This window comes from Delphinapterus leucas, chromosome 6 (genome assembly GCF_059928025.1).
Source record: "Delphinapterus leucas isolate spDelLeu-1000000601 "Yukka" chromosome 6, BTC_Dleu_Yukka2, whole genome shotgun sequence".
NCBI lineage: Eukaryota > Metazoa > Chordata > Mammalia > Artiodactyla > Monodontidae > Delphinapterus > Delphinapterus leucas.
In genome coordinates, this window is record NC_143134.1 from 123204753 (window position 1) to 123218813 (window position 14061).

Sequence of the window (14061 nt, forward strand, 5' to 3'; positions counted from 1 at the left end):
AGTTTGGTAGTTTTGGGTTGAAAATAAATAACTTAAATAATATAATACGGCAACTCTGTAAATAAGATTCTCCCTAAGTGAGCAGAGATTTCAGTGGCCATAAATTTTATAAAAGTTAGCTCAGAAAAGTCATTAAACAAACAAACATAACAACCAAGAGCAAAGATGAAGCCTGGGAAGGGAGGGAGAATCTGACTCAAGGCCACTGTAGAGCTGGAGAGAGGCAGTCAGCCCAAGGCAAGTTAAAATGCCACAAACCTCACTTTTCTTACTGAGAGCCAGCTGTTTTTCTTGAGCAAATGCTCCCCAGATTGGTATAAGCCTTTTGTTAATTTCCAGAGTACTGAATGAGTTGATTATAACAATTTTTGCCAGTTTTCTCATTGGTTTTATGGAGGAGAAAATCATTGGAAGTGAGGACTCCATCATTTTTGGTGATATACCTCAAGAGATACTTTATGCCCACCACACTGGTGGCACCAAGCATCAGAAAGCAAGGAGACCTCTGGGGATTTAAATTGGGGTGGGTACCTGCCTTGGGCAATGATCTGACACCATCTTCCAGGTTGGACAGCAAATGCCCAGCCTCCCAGTGGCTCCCCTTCCACCCAAGTGAGGCTCTTGCCCACATGTGCCACAAAGCAGGCATAAGAACGGTGCAGGCAGCATTGTAACAGCAAAAGCACAGAAGCGGTTCAGGTGCCCAGGAGAAGCACAGCTGGTGAGTCAGCTGGAATATTTCCACCCTGGGTGTTATACAGCTGTCCAAAATGAATTACAGTGACAAACTCAGGTGAATGTTAGAAAGAGAGTATCAAGGGGAAATGTAAGCCCCAGAAGATTACATAAGCACGACATCCTCTTTATAAAGTTACAAAGAGCTACAATTCAAAAATAGACTTTGTTCAGAATACTTGTAGATAAATTATATAAAAAGGAAAGCAAGAGTATGATCAATCAGGATTCAGAATGTTGATTATCTTAGAGGTGAGGGGGGTGGCGAGGGGGCAGGACAAAGGGACAGGGGGCAACACAAAGCCGATGTGAGCCATTGAAGGTTATCCTTCTTGTTTCATGAAAAGTAAGCAAAAGCAAACATACAAATCAACAATACAACCAGGCTTTGCATAAACCGGTGAGGGCAGTGTGTCAGGAATCATGGATTACGATTAATCTAATTCTGAGCACCTGAGGTCCATTTAGAAAATACACGTTTGAAAAAGGAATGCACAGAAGATTAAATACAAATGAGTGACAGACATTAAAGTAAGCTAAAACGCAATAATAACTACAAGAATGCAGATTGAATTGGGATATTCTAAGCAGCAATTTTGCTAAGAATAAAAAAAACTTTATGATACTTTAGTTTACCCGCTGTAGATAAGACAGTAAAAAGGTACAGTTAGTAAAAGGAAATTTAGCCACTTACCTCAAAAATTTAAATATCTGGGTATTTCCCTTGCGGTCCAGTGGTTAAGACCCCACGCTTCCAGTGCAGGAGCCGTGGGTTCAATCACTGATCAGGGAATTAAGATCCCACGTGCCACACAGTGTGGCCAAAAAAATAAAGGCATAATGTAAAAGAAATTATTATCTGCCTTCTTTGATCTAATGGCTGTGTTTGGGGAATTTACCCACAGATAAACTCACAGGACAATGTAGGAATATATACGTACATGGTTAGTCCCTGGGTCATTCCTCGCAATAGCCCCAAACTGTAAACAATCTAAAGCCAAGAGGGAATTGGCTAATAAATGATGGCATATAACCAGAAAGCAGATACTCCTTAACCACTACAGAGGACAGGACCCTCCCCTGGGAGCCGAGGCCAAAATCAAGAGAAGCCGTTGGTGGCTTTTTTAAGCTGCCCCCAGCGGGATGCCCTTTCCCTGAGTAAACCAGGAAGCTTCCAGCAAGTAGAGTGGGTCAGTATAAACTCCAGCTACTGGAGACCTCCCAGGACGCCTATAATTTAGTGACTGGGAAAAAAGAAAAAACTAATCACTCCAAATTGAGTTCATGTGTGTGTGTGTGTGTGTGTGTGTGTGTGTGTGTGTCCGCGCGTGCGTGTGCGTGTGTGTGTGTTCATGTGCAGACACTTTCCATCTTACCTGGGATTAAACCAGTTTGAGAGCTGACGTTCTTCTACTTGACTATTCCTGAGTATGAACGGAAAACCAAGTTATTATGAGTAATCCATTCATTCAACAAATATTTACAGAGCCCTTGAGGTGTGCTGGGTGCTGTTTGGTGCTGGTCCTACAACTGTGAAAGTGCAGCTCCGGCCCCTGGCCCTGGGGCACCTGCGACAGAGAGGCGGCCCTAAACAGTCCCTGAAGTAGGTGCCAATGGGAGAGACAGGGCTCAAGGCATATGGCTGAATGTGGCACATCTAGCCCAGTTTGGGGACCAGGAGAAACTACTGGAAGAGGAGACATCTCACCTGGGTATGGAAGGGAAAAGGTGGTCAGGAAAGAGGGCTGGGGGGAGGAGAGGACGGCCAGAGGGAGGAAGCCAGAAAGGGTATGTGGTTGGGAGGAAGGATTAAGGAAAATGAAACTAACAGCAGATCAGAGAACTGTGTCCAGACAAAAGGCAGCCCCTCTCCCATTCCCCTTCTGGGTGGAGCCCACACCCCACTGTCGCCAGACCCCGACGGCCCAGAAAAGCACGTTGTATGGGACCACCATCCGGAGTCCTGCCTCCTCCTTGATCAACACCAGAGTCCTTGCAATAACACACACAGGATACACACAAGCTAGTGCATTACACACATGGCACACAAGCTAAGGCACTTACACACACAGGGCACACACTAGCTAATGTGCTAACACACACAGGGTACACACTAGCTAATGCATTACACACATGGCACACTAGCTAATGCACTTACACACACAGGGCACACACTAGCTAATGCGCTAACACACACAGGCCACACATTAGCTAATGCACTTACACACACAGGGCACACAATAGCTAATGCGCTTACACACACAGGGCACACACAAGCTAATGCGCTCTCACACACAGGGCACACACTAGCTAATGCATTACACACACAGGGCACACACTAGCTAATGCGCTAACACACACAGGGCACACACTAGCTAATGCGCTAACACACACAGGGCACACACTAGCTAATGCATTACACACACAGGGCACACACTAGCTAATGCGCTAACACACACAGGACACACACAAGCTAATGCGCTAACACACACAGGGTACACACTAGCTAATGCGCTAACACACACAGGGCACACACAAGCTAATGTGCTAACACACACAGGGCACACACAAGCTAATGCATTTACACACACAGGGCACACACTAGCTAATGCGCTAACACACACAGGGCACACACTAGCTAATGCACTTACACACTAGCTAATGCGCTTACACACACAGGGCACACACTAGCTAATGCGCTTACACACTAGCTAATGCACTTACACACACAGGGCACACACTAGCTAATGCGCTCACACACACAGGGCACACACTAGCTAATGCATTACACACACAGGGCACACACTAGCTAATGCGCTTACACACACAGGGCACACACTAGCTAATGCACTTACACACTAGCTAATGCGCTTACACACACAGGGCACACACTAGCTAATGCACTTACACACTAGCTAATGCGCTTACACACACAGGGCACACACTAGCTAATGCATTACACACTAGCTAATGCATTTACACACACAGGGCACACACTAGCTAATGCACTTACACACACAGGGCACACACTAGCTAATGCACTTACACACACAGGGCACACAATAGCTAATGCACTTACACACTAGCTAATGCATTACACACACAGGGCACACACTAGCTAATGCACTTACACACTAGCTAATGCGCTTACACACACAGGGCACACACTAGCTAATGCACTTACACACACAGGGCACACACTAGCTAATGCACTTACACACTAGCTAATGCACTTACACAGGGCACACACTAGCTAATGCATTACACACTAGCTAATGCGCTTACACACACAGGGCACACACTAGCTAATGCACTTACACACTAGCTATTGCACTTACACACACAGGGCACACACTAGCTAATGCACTTACACACACAGGGCACACACTAGCTAATGCACTTACACACTAGCTAATGCACTTACACACACAGGGCACACACTAGCTAATGCACTTACACACTAGCTAATGCACTTACACACACAGGGCACACACAAGCTAATGCACTTACACACACAGGGCACACACAAGCTAATGTGCTAACACACACAGGGCACACACTAGCTAATGCATTACACACTAGCTAATGCACTTACACACACAGGGCACACACTAGCTAATGCGCTTACACACACAGGGCACACACAAGCTAATGCGCTTACACACACAGGGCACACACTAGCTAATGCATTACACACTAGCTAATGCACTTACACACACAGGGCACACACTAGCTAATGCATTACACACACAGGGCACACACTAGCTAATGCATTACACACTAGCTAATGCACTTACACACTAGCTAATGCACTTACACACACAGGGCACACACTAGCTAATGCACTTACACACTAGCTAATGCACTTACACACTAGCTAATGCACTTACACACACAGGGCACACACTAGCTAATGCACTTACACACTAGCTAATGCACTTACACACACAGGGCACACACTAGCTAATGCACTTACACACTAGCTAATGCACTTACACACTAGCTAATGCACTTACAGACACAGGGCACACACTAGCTAATGCATTACACACACAGGGCACACACTAGCTAATGCATTACACACTAGCTAATGCACTTACACACTAGCTAATGCACTTACACACACAGGGCACACACTAGCTAATCAGCACCTAGGCGTCGTGTATTTAGAACACTTCTGAGCCGATCGCCAAGGAAGTCAGAAGCGGTTGCCTGCAGGTCTGTCAGTCTTTGGTTTTCTGTCCCCCTGGTTCTGCCACCCCTGGAGCCTCCTGGTTCCTGCCCTCTCGGCTTTCCAGAGGGACAATCTTTATACAACAAAGATCCTTGCTAGCAGATATGTGCCTTCCGGAGGGGCGTCTGGCAGGCGACAGCAGGACTCCCACTCAACGTGAGCTTAAGACAAGCAGCAGATGTTCTCCTGTAAGTGTGGCCCAGGTAATGTGGGGTCATAGCTAAGAGCAATCAAAACTGCCTAAAACTCTCTGATAGTGGATTTCTCATTTACTATCAGAAATTCAAATGTAACAGAGCGTTCTGTATTTTTATTTGCTGTATTTGTCAACCCTCCCAAGTAAATGATTTATTCTTCAGATCAATGGGAAAAATCATTTATGTTTTGAATTTGAACAGAGACCTCTTGCAATTTGAATAACAAAAACTCTAGAATTCAGATCCACTTATTTGCTCTCTTTTTAACCAAATGATGACCGAGCACCTACTATATGCCAAGCGTAATTTTACAGTTCTGGGGCACATGGCAAGACCCATGCTATGGATTAGCACGTGGCCCCTGCATCTTCTCTGCTGAGGACGGCCCATCATTATTACCTTCAAAGAGATAATCTCAACACCCAGTCCTTTCTTGAAGGTAAAATGCCACCAGAAGACATATAAGGTGTGATACCAATGCCATGGGGTTAAACTTTTCTGCCTTGATTTTGCATTATTAATTTATCATCCTTTATTTTCCCTCCTTTTGCTTAGTTTTATTTTGTATTGGAGTCGAGTTCATTAACAATATTGCGTTAGTGTCAGGTGCACGGCAAAGTGATTCAGTTATACATATGCTTGTATATTTTCTTTTCCAAATTCCTTTCCCGTTTAGGTTATTACAGAATATTAGGTCCTTTTTGGCTATCTATTTTATTTTCTTTTTTCTTTTTTTCAGCTGCATTGGGTCTTCCTTGTGGTGCACGGGCTTCTCTCTAGTTGAGGCATGTGGGTTTTCTCTCTCTAGTTGTGGCGCCTGGGCTCCAGGGCACATGGGCTCTGGAGTTTGGAGCACGTGGGCTCTCTTGTTGAGGTGCATGAGCTCAGTAGTTGCCCTGCAGCATGTGGGATGTTAGGTCCCCGGCCAGGGATCAAACCCGCACCCCCTGCATTGGAAGGTGGATTCTTTACCACTGGACCACCAGGGAAGTCCCTTGGTTACCTATTTTAAGTACAGCAGTGTGTACATGTCAATCCCAAACTGCCTAGCTATCCCTGCCTGCCACCCTTCCCCTCTGGTAACCATATTCACTCTCTAAGTCTGTGAGTCTGTTTCTGTTTTGTAAATAAGGTCATTTGTATCTTTTTTTTTTTTAGATTCTGCATATAAGTGAGATCATATGCTATTTGTCTTTCTCTTTCTGGCTTACTTCACTCGGTATGATGATCTCTAGGTCCATTCATGTTGCTGCAAATGGCATTACTGCGTTCTTTTTATGGCTGAGTAGTATTCCATTGTGTATACGTACCACATCTTTATCATTCATCGGTCGATGGACACTGTGCGCCCTCCTTTTAAAATAAACTTTATTTTTAGAGCAATTTCACAGCAAAGATTATGAAGGTGGTCCTGGATGCCCCTGCACGTGGCCGCCACACACTCAACCACTCGGATTCGTATGGGACACCTGTTACCATGAGCGAAGCAATGGTGATACTAGTATGAGCTCAACCCCTTGCTTCCGTCAGATTTCCTCAGCTTGTCCCTAAGCCCCTTCCCCTGTTCCGGGATCCTGTCCAGGATCCATATGACGCCCGTCTGCTTGGGCTCCTCTTGTCTGGCAGTTTCTCAGACCACATCACGACCTGTCCCAGCTGACGTGACCTTGACCACCTGGCTGAGGTGGTGTTTGCAGGCTTTTCTACTATAAAGTCACTCTTTCTCCCCACTTTCCATACTGTACTCTTTATAGGGAAACACTACGGCAACCCACGCGTTCCACCTCCTGGAGGGGAACGTCTCCATCGATTACTAGGAATTCTTATGAATGGGAGTGTCGTCTCTTCTGAATATCTGTTTTATACTTTGGGTTATAATCCAATGCTACTTTATTTTCTTGCTTAAATTCTTCCAACTTTATCCACTGGGAACTCTTTTATTGGCTCCTGTGTTCCTTGGATGTGCTCCAGGCTCATCCTGTGTATTTTCTGTCCTGGTTGTAGAATCAGCCATTTCTCTATTTAGGGGTTTGCTTTGTTTTGTAGAATATTAAAAGCCAAGATGTGAGGCTAGGTGTGCTCACTGCTCCTGGGGGATCACTGTTTCCAGGCCCTCTCATCTGGGACAGCAAGGAAGTGAATATGTGTATTCATACCAGACGGTACAAGTGCACTGTCTAGAAATACTTCCTCGTGTAATTCTCCTTGAAGCTAAACACGAGTGCAGACTTGTGTCTCCAGCTCCAACCCAACACCCCATGGATCCACCTATTGTCCCCCACTTACCTATAAACTTTCACTCCACCAGTGACAAGCTGGCTCCCATGCCCTGCCTTCCACTTACCCAACGGTTCCATCCCAGGACCACCCTCGCTGGCTTCAGAATTGCTACCCTGTCTTCCTGTGGGTAAACGACGTTATCAACTAGAGACAGTCCCACGTGCAGCTCCTTTGCCTTTATTTTTACAGACTCCACTCATTTCCAGGGAGACCTCGCTCAGCGCCCTCCTCCGCCCTCAGGGAGCTTGTTTCAGGCATGTTTGTTTCAGGCTCAGCAAACCTTCCTGGGATTCCCTCAACCTCCTAAACAACTGGAGAATTTATCTAGGTTAAGATTCACTCTTTGTGCCATGAAATTCTATGGGTTTTGAAAAAGGCATAGCGCCATGGGTCCACCGCTGCGGTGTCACACAGAGCGGTTCCACTGCCCCCAAACCATCTGTGCTCATCTACCTACCCCTCCCCCATCCCCCAAACCTCTGTCAACCCCTGATCCCTTTACTGTCTCCACAGTTTTGCCTTTTCCAGAATGCCATGCAGTTGGAATCATCCAGTAGTCTTTTCGGATTGGCTTCCGGCTTGTTTCCTTTACCGACATGCATTGAAGTTTCCTCCGTATACTCTCCTGGCTTGATAGCTCACTTCTTTTTATTGCTGAACCATATTCCTTTATCTGGATGGACCACAGTTTATTTCCCATTCATCTACTGTAGGACATCTTGGTTGCTTCCAGATTTTAGCAATTATGAATAAAGCTGCTATAAAAGCCTGTGTGGGTTGCTTGTGGACATACGTTTTCAGATTACTTGGATTAATAAGACTTAAGAACACCACTGCTGGATCGTTGGAAAGACCATATTTAGCTTTGTAGGAAACTGTCACACTGTCTTCCAAAGTGGCTGTACCATTTGGCTGTGTTAACAGGTATGTCGTGGTATCTCGTTGCTATTTTCATTTGCAATTAACTAATGACAAATGATGTCGAGCATCTTTTTAGAGGCCTGTTTGTTATCTCTGTGTCTCCTCAGGTGAGATGTCTGTCCAGATCGCGCCCATTTTTTAATTAAGCTTTTCTTTTCCTTACTGTTGAGTTTTAAGAGTACTTTGCACATTTTGGTTACAAGCCTTTTGTCAGATCTGTGTTTTGTGAAAGTTTCATTTTTCAAGACATTCTCTCTCACGGTATGACGGCTTTTCAGATAGCATTTGGGAAGGTTGCACTGCTTTTGAAGGAGGCCACGAGGTGTGGGCATGGAGGAAGGAAGAATTGGTATTTTTCTCTATGAGAAATTGAGCAGGTCACAGGTGTGTCCCCAGCTCACACAGGCTGCCAGGGCAGGTCACTGTCATCTTGTTTATGTCAGACACAAGATGGAACTTTGTGACAGTTTACGGTTTGTCTGAAATAGCAACCCGGTGCTGTGACCTAACTTTAATTTTTCTTCTTGACATTAATCATGTAAAATATGTCACCCCTGACCCTCTGTTCTGTTTGTTTGCTCAGCCTTCCTCACCTAGGACAGGACAGGACGCTCCATGTGGACAGGCACGTCCTGTTACCGCTGTTCCCTCAGCACCTGGAACAGAGCCCAGGGCCCAGACAGGGCTTGAGCAATGCTTGTTGAAAGTTTAAAAATGAAAGAATGAAAGTAAGTATATTCTGCTTGGCCTCCCAGAGAGGGGCGGTAACATCTGATTAATTTTGAAAGTGTTATTAACATCTTTGGACAAAACTTGGAGGTTTCGACCAGCCCTGCCAAGCACCGCAGGTCCTGATTCATCAATACTTTCTATTTACCTGAAAAAACACTCAAGCAACACGAGGGATGAAAGACACAGAATCAATAACAGCATTTTCCTTTTAGAGTTCATTGTCTCCTAGAGGAGGAGAGAGAAGTCCGTTTTAATTAGCAGAAAGTCACACCTCTGCCCCCTCTTAACCATGGATTCGTGGACTCATTGAGAGACACTGGGGCACCAACCTAGCTGTCCGCTCCTGGGACGCTCACCTCTGGGGAGAGGGCAGGGGAGTCAGGGGCACCTCTGTTCCACTAGAGTCTCCTGGGCTGCTGGCCGCTCCTTTGGGGACTGAGTGCACCGTCTCGGACACGTCTCCTGGTCCTTGTCAACGTCCACATTGACTAAGAGACATGCTGCAGATTCTCCACCCTAGAGCAGTGACAAAATGAGGTCATGACAAGGTTGCCATCTGTCCCCAAAGCTGACGTCATCTTCTTTCTCCTCGCAGAGATAGTAAGATGCACCATTTGCCCCAGGACTCTGGCGGGCTAAGAACACCTGAGCCTTCTCCAAGGCGGACGTCTGTGAACAGGGATTACAGTCCGAATGAAAGGCGTCAGGGTCTAACATGGAACCTCTGGCTCCAGCCAACGCCCAGGCTTATGTCACGCATCCTACATGGGATCTCTGTACACACACCTGCAGGGCTGTGTGTTGAGCAGAATGGAGAGTCTGAGATTTCATTTCCGGCACCGGATTAACGAGTAGGCGGCCTTAGTTTGCACTGACCAGGTCAGTAGCCACGTGTGGCCGTCGAGCACGTGAAAGGCGGCCGGTCTGACTTCAGATGTACTGTGAGTGCACAAAACACACTGGGCTTTGAAGACGAACATAGAAAGAAAAGGACTTAAGTATGTAATCAATAAATTTACATTGATTATATGGATCTGCTGAGCTAAGTACAAATATATGACGAAATGTAATCTACGTGTTTCTTTTTACCTCCTACTAGAACACTGGACAGGGCAAAGGCCGCGCACATTGTACTCCCACTGGACCCCTCCACGCTGGCCAGGCGGTTTTCGTGCCCTGCAATGTGACACTGACCCCTGCTTGAATCCTAGGGCATTAGCAATGCCACGTGGGTAGGGTACCACGGGCTCTCTCCAGCAGTGAGTCTCAGCAACGACACCCCCAAGGCAGGCACCGCTTCTACCACTGTCACCAAACTTCCCCACGTCCCTTCTGAGGGGGCCCTTCACCTCAGTTGGGGCAATGTAAGAGGCGGTCATGACGGCCCGCGGGGATGGCCGTTTTCCGAGCGTCTATCTTTGGGTCTTTGTAAAGTTACGGGCCAGACACCATGGGGGGCTTGCGCGGCGTTTAGCCTTCCGTGGGTGGTGATGTCAGCAGACCCTTTGGTGATGTAAGTCCTGGAAAGTCACGGTCACGATGACGCCTCTGCTGTCCGGGGCTCCTCATGGCTGCTGGACAATGGGAGTTTGTCCTGTTTGAAAAATTAAAGGGTATTTTAAATTCTCCTTTGCATCTCACTTCCTCTGTGGTCCCTCCTTGCTTCTAGGGACTGACCCTTCCTCGCAGGGAGGTGTCTTGAGCAGTTTGTTCATGAATATGATGGAGAAGAACAGCCCTCTCTTCCCTCATCCCCCAGGCAGTGGATTCGCCCCAGGAGAGCAAACCTCTTCTTCTGCTTTTCAGAATATTTTTTAAGTACTCATCTTTCTGAAGATAGAAACAGCACGCTTCATGTTATAAGATCTGTTGGGTGCATCAAAGCATCCAGGATGCAGGGTGGGGCCACGTGTGCACACACATGAGTGTGCGTGCGTGAGTGTTGACACGTGCGTGCATTTGCATGCAGGCGTGTCCATGTCTATGTCTGTCATGGCTCATGCAGCAGAACATTGATGGCAGCATCTCAGTGGGAAGGTGACCCTGGCAGGTACAGGAGCGAGGGTGGTGGGGACAGGCCATGGCTGCTGGGACGGAGCTGGGCTGAGGGCGCTCCTCTCCTGGCCTCACAGAATCCAGCACATTCCAGCAGCCCTGGAGGGCCCTTCAAGCAGGCATCATCTCAGAGACAGTCACGTGACCCCAGCACCAAACCAAGACTCCTGTTCATCCTGTGAGGTCACAGAAATCCTGACGCCAGGAGGCACGTCACAGCTGTCCTCTGTGACAGAGACTGCGACCTTCAAACGGGGGTCCTGGGGGACATGGGTGAGCAAAGAGGGCTTCTGTGAAGAAGCAACTCCCAGCCCACCTCTGGGAATTTCACTTGTGGACCAAAGGCACCAGCTCTGTCTTCATACCCTCCCTGTCCTTGCACTGTCCCCCGTCCTCACAGTGGCCAAGGACGGGGAGAAGCTGCCAATGGCTGATGGTCAGGCCGGGGTGAGCGGTGTGACCAAGGGACCGAATGAGCTGAAGGTGGCTGACCTGGGAACCCCACTGAGCAGGATGGAGGTTTCGGTCATAGGGGGGTCGGCCCGTCCAAGGGCACAGGGAAGGCCAGTGGTGGGGGCAGGAAGTGGGGGAGGAGGAGGCCGTTTGTCATTTTCCGTTTGTCTAATGCCTGTGTCCCCCTTGGAGCACAGCCCTCCTGAGACCAGGTTCTTTAATCCCAGTGCCTGGACATAGTAGGTGCTCAATAAAAAAATATTCAATCAATACATAAACTGTGTCTGTTATTTAAAATAGGATTTAGTGGGACTTCCCTGGTGGTGCAGTGGTTAAGAATCTGCCTGGCAGTGCAGGGGACACGGGTTCGAGCCCTGGTCTGGGAGGATCCCACATGCCGTGGAACAGCTAAGCCCGTGCGCCACAACTACTGCGCCCACGTGCCACAACTATTGAAGCCCGCACGCCTAGAGCCCGTGCTCCACAACAAGAGAAGGCACTGCAATGAGAAGCCCGCGCACCGCAACGAAGAGTAGCCCCCGCTTGCAGCGACTAAAGCCCGCGTGAAGCAACGAAGGCCCAACGCAGCCAAAAATAAATAAATAAAATTTAAAAAAATAAATTAAAAAGATAAAAAAGGATTTAGTGGCCGATGTCCTGGTTGGTCCAGCGCAACCCCCACCCCGCACGCCGACCACCAGCTCACCTTGTGCCCAGATGCAGAAGGGGAGTTGGGACTTGCCCACCTCTGCTCAGGACCCCGACCTGCACGTGTGGCTGCCCGGGCACATCGATGCTCTCATATAGGAGCACCCAGGCCGGGCCGGGCTGGAAGGGGCAGGAGTGACCCCTCCAGGGGCAGTGCCCTCTGCTGCCCACATCCTACGGCTCCGAGAGGCCCCGGCGTCACTCGCCCCTGTGGCCGGCGGGGCTTCAGGCCAAGACGCGTCCCTGTCCCCACTTCCCTTTGCAGCTTCAGACCCAGCCGGACCCCCGTCCGGGCAGATTCCAGAGCCAGCCGTCCCTGGGGGAGGACACTGTGAGAAGCGGGGGTGGCTGCGGCAGCTATCGGCTGTGTTCCCAGCAAGCAGCGGCCTGTGCGGAGGACACGTAAGGCTGGGGCCGGAAACCAGAGCGCAGGAAGGGGGATAAAGGGGGCGGGCCTCAGGGCAGGCACCCACCGGAGGGCGTGGCACTGCTCCTGCAGAGCCTGGAGCTGAGCCTGGTCTCTGCCCAGGACTTCTACCTCCAGAGAATCCTGTGGAGAAACCATGACATCTCCAAGGTGGGGCTGAGGGTCTGGGCCTTCCCGGGGGCTTGGCTGCAGGGCACATGCCCTGCCTCCACCTGGGGTCTTTGACCTGTGACAGGATGCTGTTCCTGAGGCTCTCACCCCCAGCTGCAATGGCAGACTGGGAGGGCAGAGGGGTCCTTGAGAGGCAGAGGGGTCCCTTGGGGGGCAGAGGGGGTCCCTGGGAGGGCAGAGGAGTCCCTTGGGGGGCAGAGGGGTCTCTGGGAGGGCAGAGGGGTCCCTGGTTGGGAGCCATACGCCCAGGGTCTGGCCCAGGAGGGAGGCACCAAGAAGTCCAGGATGCCCTACGGGCTACCACACCCACCACAGCCTCTGTCTCCAGGTTTGGGGGACCTGGTATTCTATTTCCATGGCCGCAGACGACATGAGGCGGATAGAAGAAGACGGGGATCTGAGGGTCTTCATGCAGAGTATCGAAAGCTTAGAAAATGGTGGCCTGCAGTTCAGCCTCCACCTCATGTGAGTGGCCCACATTCTCCAGAACTGGGGAGGACGGATGCCCCCCCAACCCGTGTGGATCAGCTTCTGGCCATCTGGGGGTGCTGCATACGGCGCTGGGGGCACCGGGTGGGGGGCAGCAGAGTGCTAGGCTGGGGTAGGGGTGCAGAGGACATGGGGACGAGGCTGGAGGGATGGAAGGAGCTGGTCACACGGCTTCCGGGTGGAGTCCCGCTGCGGGCATCACCCCGCTGGTTTCCAGGTTGCATAACGGGTGCGTGGATGTGGCCATGGTCTGTGATAAAACGGGTAAGAGCGGGGAATACACCATCACCTGTAAGTGAACACGGGTGCTGCCTTGTCTGACGGCCCCACCCCTAGTGAGCTCTGATTTAGGGCACTTTGTGAGACCTCTTGACTGCTGACCCCATAGTGAGAGGAGTGGGCCTGGCCTGTAAGGGCCCGGGCTCCCCCCGCCCAGGGCCCCAGGGAGGCGGGAGAGCCAGCCTAGGGCTCGGGGAGGCGAGCCTGGGTGGGCCCTCGGGGGCGGCGGGGGTCTCCACCCGCCCCTCCACCCACAAGGGTCTGTGCCCTTGGCCTCTGGGGGATGCGGGCACTGGTGGGGGCCAGGGCAAGGCTGAGCAGAGCTTCCACGCAGACTTGGGGTAGAACCTGCTGCAGGTCTCGGAGGCCAACTACCTGCA